This window comes from Hydra vulgaris, chromosome 11 (genome assembly GCF_038396675.1).
Source record: "Hydra vulgaris chromosome 11, alternate assembly HydraT2T_AEP".
In the NCBI taxonomy this organism is placed as follows: Eukaryota; Metazoa; Cnidaria; class Hydrozoa; order Anthoathecata; family Hydridae; genus Hydra; species Hydra vulgaris.
In genome coordinates, this window is record NC_088930.1 from 10,155,643 (window position 1) to 10,168,190 (window position 12,548).

General features: G+C 31.3%; 1 non-coding gene across 1 annotated transcript; it reads left to right on the forward strand.

The window, feature by feature from the left end:
* The first annotated feature begins 10,259 nt into the window (after positions 1-10,259).
* On the forward strand, positions 10,260-10,331 carry trnae-uuc (transfer RNA glutamic acid (anticodon UUC)). Its single transcript has one exon. It is a non-coding gene; the product is annotated as a tRNA-Glu (tRNA).
* The last annotated feature ends 2,217 nt before the right edge of the window (positions 10,332-12,548 follow it).

The window sequence follows — 12,548 nt, forward strand, 5'->3', positions numbered from 1 at the left end:
TTTTTGTTCTGTTTCTGTAAGAGAACGCTATCGCTAATTTTACCCCTTCCCCTACCTCACCCATGATTGGTTTGATAACTTTATCCTGATTTAAAAATCGTATTAAAAGATAAGTCTGAAAATCAACCAAAGCGTTCCAACCAGATGTTAAAAAATGCAAAATAATACATAAAATGCTAACATACGCCATCTAGAATATGCAAGGTAGCTGTTGATTTTGTTAGAAAAATATATAAATGATCTATTTTTCATTATTAATTTGAAAGTTTTTAAAATTTTGAACAAAATTTTGTTTACGCGCTTCTTTTCCGTATATAAAAGTAAATTGATTTTTTTACGAATATGGATAAGTCAATAGATATAAATCGAATTTTATTTAATGTAGTCAAAACATAAATATTCTTAACAATTAACTTTAAAGAAAGATAGGGTAACTATGAGAATCGCCTTTTTTTCTTTTGTTTATTTTGATCTTAGAGAATGAATTATAGCGAATGTGGCATACTCTGTGCGCGTAACAGTGCTGATCGCGCAAGACATGCGGTCACAACCTTATTCAAAAAAAATTGATGTTGACATAAATTCTGACAAAAAATCAGTTATTAATGTTTACATAAATTCTGACAAAAAATCAGTTATTAATGCGCAGTTAGTCATACCCATTATGGATTCAAATTTCGCTTTAGCCCGACTCCATATTGCATTCACGTAATTTGAAATCACTCCCGCATGAGGAGAATCAACAAGGTTGTAGTTACGGTTATGTGTTTCGTATTGATATAAAGACCCTTTGCAAACCGTTATATGCTGCCCAAATATCGCTCCAGATTGTTGTGCCAGCAAGGATCTCACCATGTGTAATTGGAATCAAGTATTATAATAATGTTATAATAATTATGTTACCAATATGATTTTTTTTTTTTTAAAAAAAGCGGGTTCATTAATTTCAACAATAGACTCAGAATTGCTATTCGGGTCAGTATTATTGAGAAAATATTCAACGCACGTAACTCTGTAAAATTGATTTCATTCAACAATGGCGTGATTGGATCTAATGTTAAGTTCTTACTTAAATCGTCTACAAAAAATCCCCAACTTTTAATCCACCTCTATTCCAAGCCTGACACGTCACAAATCAAGCCTGACACGTCACAAAAGTGCAACTTTTAAAAGAAACTCTTTCTTATGTTGATGATTCTTTTGCAGCGCCTAATATGTGAATTACTTGATTCAGAAATATATGTGATTTACTTGATTCACATAGTGTGATTTACTTGATCCACATATGTGAATTACTTGATTCAGAAATTTACTTTTTGTGAACATTCCTCACTTGCCGTGTGTGTGAAACGACGCATACACTGTAATTCATAATTTTAGCCCGTAAACCATAAGTTCTACACCAACGAATTGAACCTTGTAGATCATTCATGAATTTTGCTCTAACTTCTATAAAATTAGGAGAGTTAAATTTGTATATTCTTGGTCTCCATAGAGCTATGTTGGGTCGGCAAACGGAAAAAGAACAATTTTTTTATTTTTCAAATACCAGTTTTATATCAAGCAATCATTAAAAAAGATATTTAAAGGGGGCTTAAAACCAAATTATCAAAAATAATTTTAACAATACTAATACATTTTTAAATATTGAGTTTTTGAAAATTTTTAAACTTCATTATATCAACGTTTTATCACATGTTTTACCCACAAAGAAAATTGACCAAGAGGTATGATAATAATTAAACGTCGTACGATAATGAGTATCTATTGATTCTTTATATTTGCGCAGCTGCGGCTCAGTGGTTAGAGTATTTGAACCAAGAGGTCCGAGGATTGACGCCGGCTCTAGCCCATTTAGCGATATTGGTAAGAAAAGAGGATGAGCTTCCTAGTTAAATGCTCCTCTGCTTTACTCTGTGATAAGATTGAAAGTACTTCAGGGAGCGCCTAAACAATCACCAAAAAAGTCTCGCGTTCTGCATTTGGCGATATTGGTAAGAAAAGAGGATTCCCATTTAGCGATATTGGTAAGAAAAGAGGATGAGCTTCCTAGTTAAATGCTCCTCTGCTTTACTCTGTGATAAGATTGAAAGTACTTCAGGGAGCGCCTAAACAATCACCAAAAAAGTCTCGCGTTCTGCATTTGGCTTTTATTTAGAAATTCATCTTTATTGGGTTTAATAAAAAACAGGTTCAACAAATCACATTTTTAAATCACACTCAAGGTGGCGAGTATTTGCGTTTTTGTGTATATTTTGTAATTTTAACTTCTGATTAGAGTGCTAATGTTTACATACAGTTTTTAAACAAGATAAAATGATCGATCATAACCAACCATTTATTAGAAAAGAGGGGGGAAGGGGGCAGAGAGAAAGCACAAGTGCACCAAAAGAGTTCAGATTTTAACTTTAAAGCAGCGTAGAGTGCAATAACACTTTTTTTTTTTTCAAAAAAAAAAGTCTTTGTAGAGTAGTACATACGTTTGTTTGAGTTAAACATCACAGAAAATAAGCATTGGTTTTATATGAAAAAACTAAGTTAAAAGTTTATGATATGCTGATGAGCAAGAGGTTGGTGTTAACGCTAAGTCTAACACGGTCTAATTAATTTTGTAAAATGCATCGGATAACCAGTTTATTCTTATTACAAATTTTAATGACACTTAAATGTACAATAGTAAAAAAAAAATTTATCATATATTATTTAGTATTAACCAACAAAGCCTAATTAGTTACTAAAATCTAATCGTGAGTATATATTAAATTAGTATATATACGAGTAATTAGTATTAGCATAACCAAATTTTTATTCGTCTTTTTGACAAGACAAAAAAAAATTAATAAAGAGTTTTGTTTTGAGCGTTAAACTGATTATTTACGAACTAAATTTAGTTCGTAAATAATCAATTTAACGCTCAAAACAAAACTTTTAATTAATTTTTTTTTTGTTTTAATTAATTTTTTTTTAATTAATTTTTTTTCAGATTCTTTATAAAGAATCTGATGGTAACTATGGTAACTAGATTCGTTTTTGATTAGATACATTTAGCTTGTCTGTAGCCGTATTCTCATCTCTCCGTTAAGCTTAACGGAGCGTTAAATTAAAAAATATCTCTTGTATATCCAAATATGTGGAGACCGGTATTCAATTTGTTTATACCCCAGGAAAAAAAGTTTTATAGAATTTCTAAAAAATAATATATATATATATATATAAAATAGTATATATATATACAGTATTGGACAAAACATTTGCAACCAACATCGAGCAATGCTAAAAGGTGTTCCTAATTTTACATGTCTTAAAAACGAAACGAACTATACTACCACAGCAAACAGTTCAGGAGTCTGGAGTCATAGCATGCCGTGACATAAGCAATCAGCTGACAGGTGACAGCACACAGGCAAAATTTCGTTGACAAGTGCCATTTTGCATCGGATAAAACAAATGTAGCTTTTTTGGTTTGTTTCATTTTCTTAAGTCTGGTCCGTGTCAACGTCACGGAAGTTTTTTAATAATTAAAGGAAGTATCCAGAAGTTTCCAGAAGCATGCAGAAGCTTCCAGAAGTTTCCAGAAGAGGCATCTGGAAGCATCTAGTAGCATCCAGAAGTATCCAGAAACATTCAGAAGCATCCAGACGCATCCAGAAGCTTCCAGAAGCATCGAAAAGAAGCATCTAGAATCTTCCATAACAGGTTCACACAGGTTCATTTTACTATATAAGAGACATGTAAATCGACATGTAATTCAGTCAGTATATGGAAGTCAATCAGTCAGTATTATCAAGACAGTTTATCGAAGTGAGTTTTATCAAAGTGTTTTATCAAAGAACATCAATACAAGAAGTGAAATACAACAAGTGTTTCATTACATCAATACATTCCACATCCAACCAAGTTGTTGTGTTCCACAGAGCATTATTGTATCATCACAAGGTAAATATAACACGGTAAGAAGCGTGATTATTTATTTTTATGACTTCAAGTGCAAAAATGGCTCCCGACAGTCTTGGATTAGAACTAAGAAAGAGAATTATTGGCAATTACGTAAGTGGAACATCACAAAAAAGTATTTGTGATAAATATCGCGTGAAAAAATGGACCGTATCAAGACTATGTTCCAAATATCATTCTACGGGCAAGTTGGCAGCAGATAACAAAGGTGGAAGACCGCGTTCCACCACTTCTAGAGAGGATTCTATGATCGTCAGATCCGTCAAGAAGGATCCCTGGATATCATCAGTCGAGATACAAAAGCAATTAGAGCTGCCTGTATCGGACCGAACAATCAGACGACGTGCTGTTGAAGCCGGATTGTTTTCTCGACGCCATGCAAAGAAACCGCTGATTTCACTAGAAAACCAGAAGAAAAGACTCCTGTTTGCTACATCTCATATTGACTGGAATGTGCAGAAATGGCGAACTGTCTTGTTAAGTGATGAATTGAAGTTCAACATCATTGGGAGCGATGGCATTTGCCGTGTACGTCGACCGGCCGGAAAACGCCTCGATTTACGTGACTGCCGTAAGACCGTGAAGCATGGTGGAGGCAATGTAATGGTCTGGGGGTGTTTTTCTGCTAACGGTCTAGATCCAATCATCGAAACAATGGAATAATGGACCGTTTCAGGTATAGAAATATCCTGAAAGGTTATATGTTACCTCATGCTGAATGGAATATGCCAATAAAATGGATTTTTCAGCAAGACAACGATCCGAAACACATTGCAAAAGTAGTCAAGCAGTGGTTTCAAGACAACCACCTATCGATGATGGATTGGCCGCCTCAATCTCCGGATCTCAACCCTATTGAGAACCTGTGGGAGATTGTCAACCGCAGAATTAATCGTGAAGGTGTTCGTAATAAGGATCAACTGTTTGAACAAATTCAAAAGGCCTGGGCAGCGATTCCACAAAGTTTCATTGATCACCTGATCGAATCTATGCCTTGAAGATGCAAGGCTGTGATCGACAACAAAGGATTCGCCACGAAATATTGATAGCGAAATACAGTTTGGTCAACATTTTGTCGAGTTGTACTTGTTTTGTCCAGAAGGAAATCAACTTTTTTTAATACTTTTGATTAATTCATTAATTTTCGTGTACAAATAATGAACTTTGTGATGAATAAAACTTGAAGAACTTTGTTTCTAAACCGTTACATAGTTATTTCTCTAAATTAAAAAAATGCAGCACTTTTATATAAAGAAACTAAATTAGCATAATTTGGTTGCACTCGTTTTGTCTGATACTGTATATATATATATATATATATATATATATATATATATATATATATATATATATATATATATATATATATATATATATATATATATATATATATATATATATATATATATATATATATATATATATATATATATATGTATATATATATATATAGATATACATATATATAGATATACATACATTTAATTTACTACCATGGTAAATGCGCTAATATAGCACTACACCTTCACTGGTGAAGGTCCAGTTTGGACTGGAAACTTTTATACAAGAACATGCTCTGAGAGCTTGCAAGACATCAACAAAAATCTTTTTTGTTGTATTTAAAAATTCTTTGTCCGCTATAAAAATCAGAAAACTCTTCCTAATTCTAAAAATCTAAAAACTTTTTTCGTCGGGGGCCTGGAAGAAACCAAGTATTTTAGGCGAGTGCCTAGAAATTTTATGGTTAAAGTAGATGAAAAATATGAGGCAGGTGACATGCTCAAATTTCTAGCATGTTAATACTGGTATCAAATGAGAATGAGCAAATTATCTAGATAATTAGAGCTAACCAAACCGCGTCCCGACCCCAATTTTCGTAAGTACCTAAAACTGCGTCTCCTAAAATCATAAAATCTATTTTTAAGTTCTTTTAAATATTAGATCAAAATTCGTTGACATATGTCAAATTTTATCAAAAAGTTTTCTTTTATTTAAGATTACGACCATTTAATTTTGAATTATTTGTTGGTGTTCGATGTTTCTGTCAATGAACTATTTGTTGGCTATGTTTCTTATATTGAACTAGTTAAGCAATTCGTACTATTACAAAGAGAGCTATGGGAGAGTGGAGGTCATATACAAATACTTTTTTTATCAACCTTCTTAAAAAAACTAAAAAAATGTATTACAGCAAAAAAATTATTAAATGTAAGTTAGATATTAAAAAAGCATGGTCAGTAATAAATGATTTAATAGGGAAAAATAAAAATAAAACTTCTTTGCTACCAAAAAGAATCAATATCAAAATACTGATATATTATGCCCTAAACAAATATCTGAGGAGTTAAATATTTTTTAACTCCTCAGATATTTGTTTAGAGCATTAACAAAATTACACCAACCTTGTCACCAACCTACAAAATCCGGTGTGGAGTACCGCAAGGATCAATACTTGGTCCTCTCTTATTCTTAGTTTATGTAAATGACTTAAATGACGTTTTTAGAAATACTTTTTGGCAATAATTTATCTTGGCTTCCCCATATTAAATATTTACAATCGAAAGTTAGTTTTTTTTTTTTTTTTTTTTTGCATTTATTTTGCTGTTTAACAATAAATAATCAACATATATATACAAGAGAAAAAAAAATATGTCCGTAGAAACAAAGAAGACAGTAAAATCTTGTCAACAAGCACTGTTTTTGTATATGCATTAAAAAATAAAAACTGTTCTTTTTTACAATGATCTTTATAAAATAAAGAGTTAAACAGACAGGGGCTCACAGAAGATGAAAACGACAATACGTCATTTCAATCTTTTCATAGAGCCCCTTGAGTTAGTTAGTAACTAGTAAAATCATTGGTCTGATGTACCGAGTTCATCTGTATGTAATACAGTTTGTCTAAAGTTAATATACTTTTTTTAATTCCTTGTTTCATTAACTATTCTAATATTACATGGGGTAGTACACAACCAGCAAAACTTAAAAAAAATTCTTAGTTTGCAAAAACACGCGTGTAGAAATATTTACGGGGAAAAAAGAGGGGAGCATACTAAACCCTTAATGAAAAATATGAAAAATATGAAAATGATAAATGTATACAAAATAAATTTTTATCAGCACCTTATTTTCATGCATAATTATATTAATAGCCTAACTCCAGCTAATTTTATTTGTAAGTTTCAGAAAAATTTAAATTTCTTAATAAAGTATTTCTTAAGAACAAATCAATCAAGTTCCTTCAAACTGCCAAGGAAATTAAATATATATACAGAATATTTAATAGCATATCGAGGACCTAAGTTATGGAATTCTTTTCGAAAAAAAAAAAACGCAATCATTTAACTCATTTAAATTTCAAGCAAAAAAATACATTTAATTTTGCAGAATAATAATTCCAAAAAAAATTTTGTAAATTTATTCAAATGAATTTTACTTACCATTCTTCGTAGTTACAAATGATATATCTGTCTTTAAATGTATTAATTACTAAATCTTTATGTATATGTTTGTATATATTTCTAAATCCTTGAATATCTAAATTTGCAATATAGTTATTGCAAAATATCTTTGTAATTGTAAAAAAAATTTACTTTCTTATTATATCTTTAGTTTATTTTATATTATTTTATTTTATAACTTTTATATTTTTAATGGATTTTTATAACTCTTTTTGACAATTGTCAAAAAAAGTAACGAAAATCCATTAAAAATATAGCTATAAAAGTTATATTAAATCCATTAATTTATAAAAGTTATAAAAATTATATTAGGGGCTCTATGATAAGATTGAGGTGATATTGCATCATCTATATCTTCTTTGGGTCTCCGTCTGTTTTTTAAAATATATTTGTTATTTATCATGTAAAACTCACCTAAATAATTTTTTTTACAGCGAAATATAAAATGAAATAAATTTAAAAAAAACATGTAACGGCTGATAGAGGTTTTTTAATAAGTGATCTGCTTAAACCTTGGTGTAACACTTAATACTCCAGCCTTTTTAAATTCAAGAGATCAACTCTTACACGAAGAAGTTATAGAAAGTCAAACAGTAGCAGCTTTACGAATTCATGTAGAACATGACAAAGAATTAAGAAAAATAAGCTGCTTATTTTGAAACTTTATGTATCTTCGAATAAAGTAGTTAAAAATATATGAAATGTAATATTTATTATTGAGATACATAGCATGACATAGGATATTTTTTATAAAAATGCCCTAACTTATTTAAAACATCTAAAAAATGACATTTTTTAAAACTAACATTTACAATAATAATTCCTTTATAAACGTAACCTATAAACAAAAATTTTGTCAGTCCAGATCAACCCGTTGCTATTTGGACTGTGGACTCGCCGGTTTAAATTTTTCTTTTGCAACATCTTCATTAATTTTACCATGGTTTAACATGTCTTCTGTAAAGTGTTTTACCAAAAATTCAAAGTTATTTTTCCTAAATAAATCTTATGCGCATTTGATGACGTTATTCTATATTTTTTGTAATAGTATACTTTTGTCTATGAAACAATAAGGTTTTTTATAAACTAAATTTCTTTTAGAGAATAAAACCATGTGTCAGTTATATATAAAAAGTTACTACCCAGCAAACATTGTTTTTGTGGATTTGCAATTAAATATTAGTGAATATCAGTGGATCAATACAGAGTTGTTAGTTCTTGGCCTTGAAAAATTTGGCCTTGGCCTTTATTATTTTGGCCTTGGCCTTGAAAAAAGTACATATTTTCTTATTGATTTCGTTGAATTTTGCGCATAATCTTGGTCTATTTTCACAAAGTAAGATTTTATTGTCACAGCACTTTCTACTTACAGTTTTGTTAATAATTGGCCTTAACGTAAGGCAAAAATTGATGTCTATGGCCTCGAAAATATTTGCATAGGCCTTGGCCTTGAAACTCTTGGCCTTAGCCTTGTTCTTGGCCTTGTAACTTTCGGCCTTAACCTTGGCCTTGTCCTTGCTACTTTTGGCCTTGTTAACAACGCTGGATCTATTTAGGCATTTTTCAGCGGTTCATTGGAGTTTTGCACTCTGGTTACTAAGTGGATCCATTAGTGGCAGCTGCTATAGATGGCAAGTCAATAACTTTCCAACATATTAATAGTGGCTAGTAATTGGCTTGCAACTTTTGGGGGCTGCCACTACTTGTCTGCTAAGTAACCGATAATCTAAACTACAGTAATCCTCTCGATATGTCTAAATAGGTCCATTGATGTTTCACTGAATATTTGCTGGATAGTTAATGTTGGAATAGAAATTGAAATAGCTGTGTTTTCAATATTTTCACACGTGCAAGCAATTTCAAAAAAAAACAACTTTAAGAAAATTAAACTTTTTAATAAAAACAATTTTTTCCCATTTTGTCAACAATCATAGCGGATATATTAGTTCAGAAGTCAAGATTAATATTTTAACTAACAATCCTTAAAAGTTGTAAACCATTGCACTAACAGAACATAGTTAAAATGCGCGATAAATGTGACCCATACCAAATTGTTTAGTGTTCCATTCAGTACTGTTCATTGTACTGAATAATTCTTTTTTATAAAAAAAAATCAATATCTATATCATCAATAACTATGGCAGATATATTAATTAAGAAGACAAGATTAATATCTTAAGTAACTATCCTAGTATATTGTATACTATATTGAAAGTTGAAATCATTGCGCATAGCAAGTTACATTATGCAAAGCAATTAGGGTGATAAATGGAATTATAAAATAAGAAAGTAGTATGTTGAGACATTATTAATATTTCTGGATTAATTAATACAATTTTAGACCGAAGTCTCGATCAGATAGTCAAATTAGAACGATCTCAAACATATTGGCTGGCATTAACTGCACTTGTACAAGCTTTATGTGCCCAGCTCGCACACTGTCTGCAACGGTAGCACACTTCGTTGTCACGACCCATTTCTTCACATATAGTACATAAATCATAATTTGATGCAATACCCAGTGGCGGCGTTAAGGTAGGGCCTGGTTGGGCGATGGCCCAGGGCACCGAATATAAAGGGGCGAAACTAATTGGTTATTTTACCCTTTGCCTTTTTTTTGAATGGGGTTAAATTGAGCTAGGGGCGCAGTAGAAATCTCGCCCAGGGCGCTGGTAGTGCTAAAACCGGCACTGTATATATATATATATATATATATATATATATATATATATATATATATATATATATATATATATATATATATATATATATATATCCAACAAAAATATAATTTTTGTCATAAAAATTTAATTAAAATACTTTTGTCTTCTAATGTTTATAGTGTCCCGCATGGTCTAGTGGCTAGGATTTCTGGTTTTCACCCAGGCGGCCGGGGTTCGATTCCCCGTGCGGGAGTTCTCCTTTTAAAGGTTTTATATTGTCACCAAAGCCCGGTTACAAATGTTTTTTTCTTTTTCTGTTTATATTTACCGTAAAATAAATACAATATTTTAAAAGAACAAACAAACAAGGTTTCTGAAAGAAGATCGAATGATCTTATCATCAGAACTTTTACAATTTTAAAAACAAAATAGTACAATAAATCATAGTATAAAAACTGAAAATATAAATCGGCCGTAATAATGAATCTATAATAATAAATTCAGAATAATAATCACATATCTGTAAAAACAATTCTCACAAATCTGTTATAAAAATCTATAATAATAAATTTATAAATCTGTTTATAAATAAAGTTTATTATAACTAAAGAAAATAAATCTACAGTGCTAGGAAAAAGTCTTGCAACAAGACACAATTTTACACAAATCAATGTTTGCAAAGTGTACACAAATGCAAAAAGTCTTGCAACATCATATTTACTTTTCATAATTACTTCCAAAAACAATAATACTTCCAAAAATATTATATTTTCACCAAAAACAAGTTCAATTAATTTTATTACATTGTATAACCATTTTAAACAGATGTACTATTAATATTTGGTAGGATATCCTTTGTTTTTTAACACAGCACTAATTCGTTTGGGCATGGATTTAGCAAGATTTTCACATAGTCCTGATGTAATTTCTGTACACCATACATGACGAATAGCATTTTTTAAACCATCTAATGAACTGCAGTTCTTAGCAGATACACGCTTCTTGATTAACATCCAAAGATTTTCAATTGGGTTGAGATCTGGAGAATTTCCAGGCCAATCAAGCAACTGTATGTTTTTTGATCCAAGCCACTGCTTCATAGACTTCGCAGTGTGGCATGGTGCTGAATCATGTTGAAAAATTGTGCACTGATGAATAATCATGAAATTGATTAGAGATTCATCCGAAACGTTGAGGTACTTTTTTGCATTCATAGTTTCTCCTTTGGGCAAAAAGTAAAAATCTCCGAGGCCATTAGCAGAAAAACAACCCCACACCATTACAAAAGGTGAATGCTTCACAGTTTTGCATGTGTGTTTAGGATTGGTAGGATTAGAACTAGTAGGTCGACGAACAAAAAGCTTAACATCAGAGAACTGACGAAACATGGACTCATCACTGAACATCACCTGTGTCCACTGCTCTTCTGTCCAATCTTGATGCTTCTTGCAGAACTCAATGCGCTTTTTTCTCATTTTTTCAGTTACTAATGGCTTCTTAAATGGCCTTCCTGCAGGTAAGTTTCATTCCGCAGAATGTCTGTGACGGATTGTGCGCTTTGAAACATTAGAAAGTGTTGGTATGCTGTTCTGTAGGTCACCAGAGGTTATTGAAGGATTCATCTTGACCATTGTTACCATCCTGAGGTCAGTACGCTGTGAAGAGACTCTAGGACGTCCAGACCTCTTTTTAGGAGACAGGGGGATAACCTGCTTTACAACACGCCATATCGTAGTGCGTTCAACCATGTAGATTGTTGCAATGTCTGCATGAGACTTACCACTTTTAGCAAGACATTGAATGCGTGTTTTTTTTTCTTTACTAAGCTGCCGAATCTTAGCCATGATTTTCACTGAATTAACTGTTTAAGCTACAAAATTGTCTTTATAAATATATTTATACCTAAAGATAAAAATATAAGATAATAACACTGAGCCTACTGGCGTGGAAACATTGATTTGTGTAAAATTGTGCCTTGTTGCAAGACTTTTTGCCAGCACTGTATTATTGGTATGAAAAAAGTGAAAAGTGGTGCCACTAAGAGAAGAGAAAAAGCTGTAGCCAGGGAGGAAATCACTAATTACCCCAAACTAACACAATATCAATTTAATAGGTATGTTACATGAAATTTTTAAATTCGTCAAATTCTAGGTTGTTATAAATCATTGAAAAGAGCTTTATTTCATTATTCCAAAAGTGAAAAAATTTTCAAAATCAAACCACCCTACAAAAAGTTATGACGTTTTAAGTACCGATTTTTTGATATTAGGATTTGTTGAAGAAACTGTGGTCAAAATAAAGTTTTTATTAACTAAAACTATTATAACTTAATCAATTCTTATCCAAAAGTTAACATCTTGGTATCAAAAGATAGATACAAGAGTTATCTACAAATTTATAAAGGTTTCTAGATTACGGGCGCAGCCAGGGAAAGAGGGGGCAAAACACCACCAGCTATACCGGCAATAAA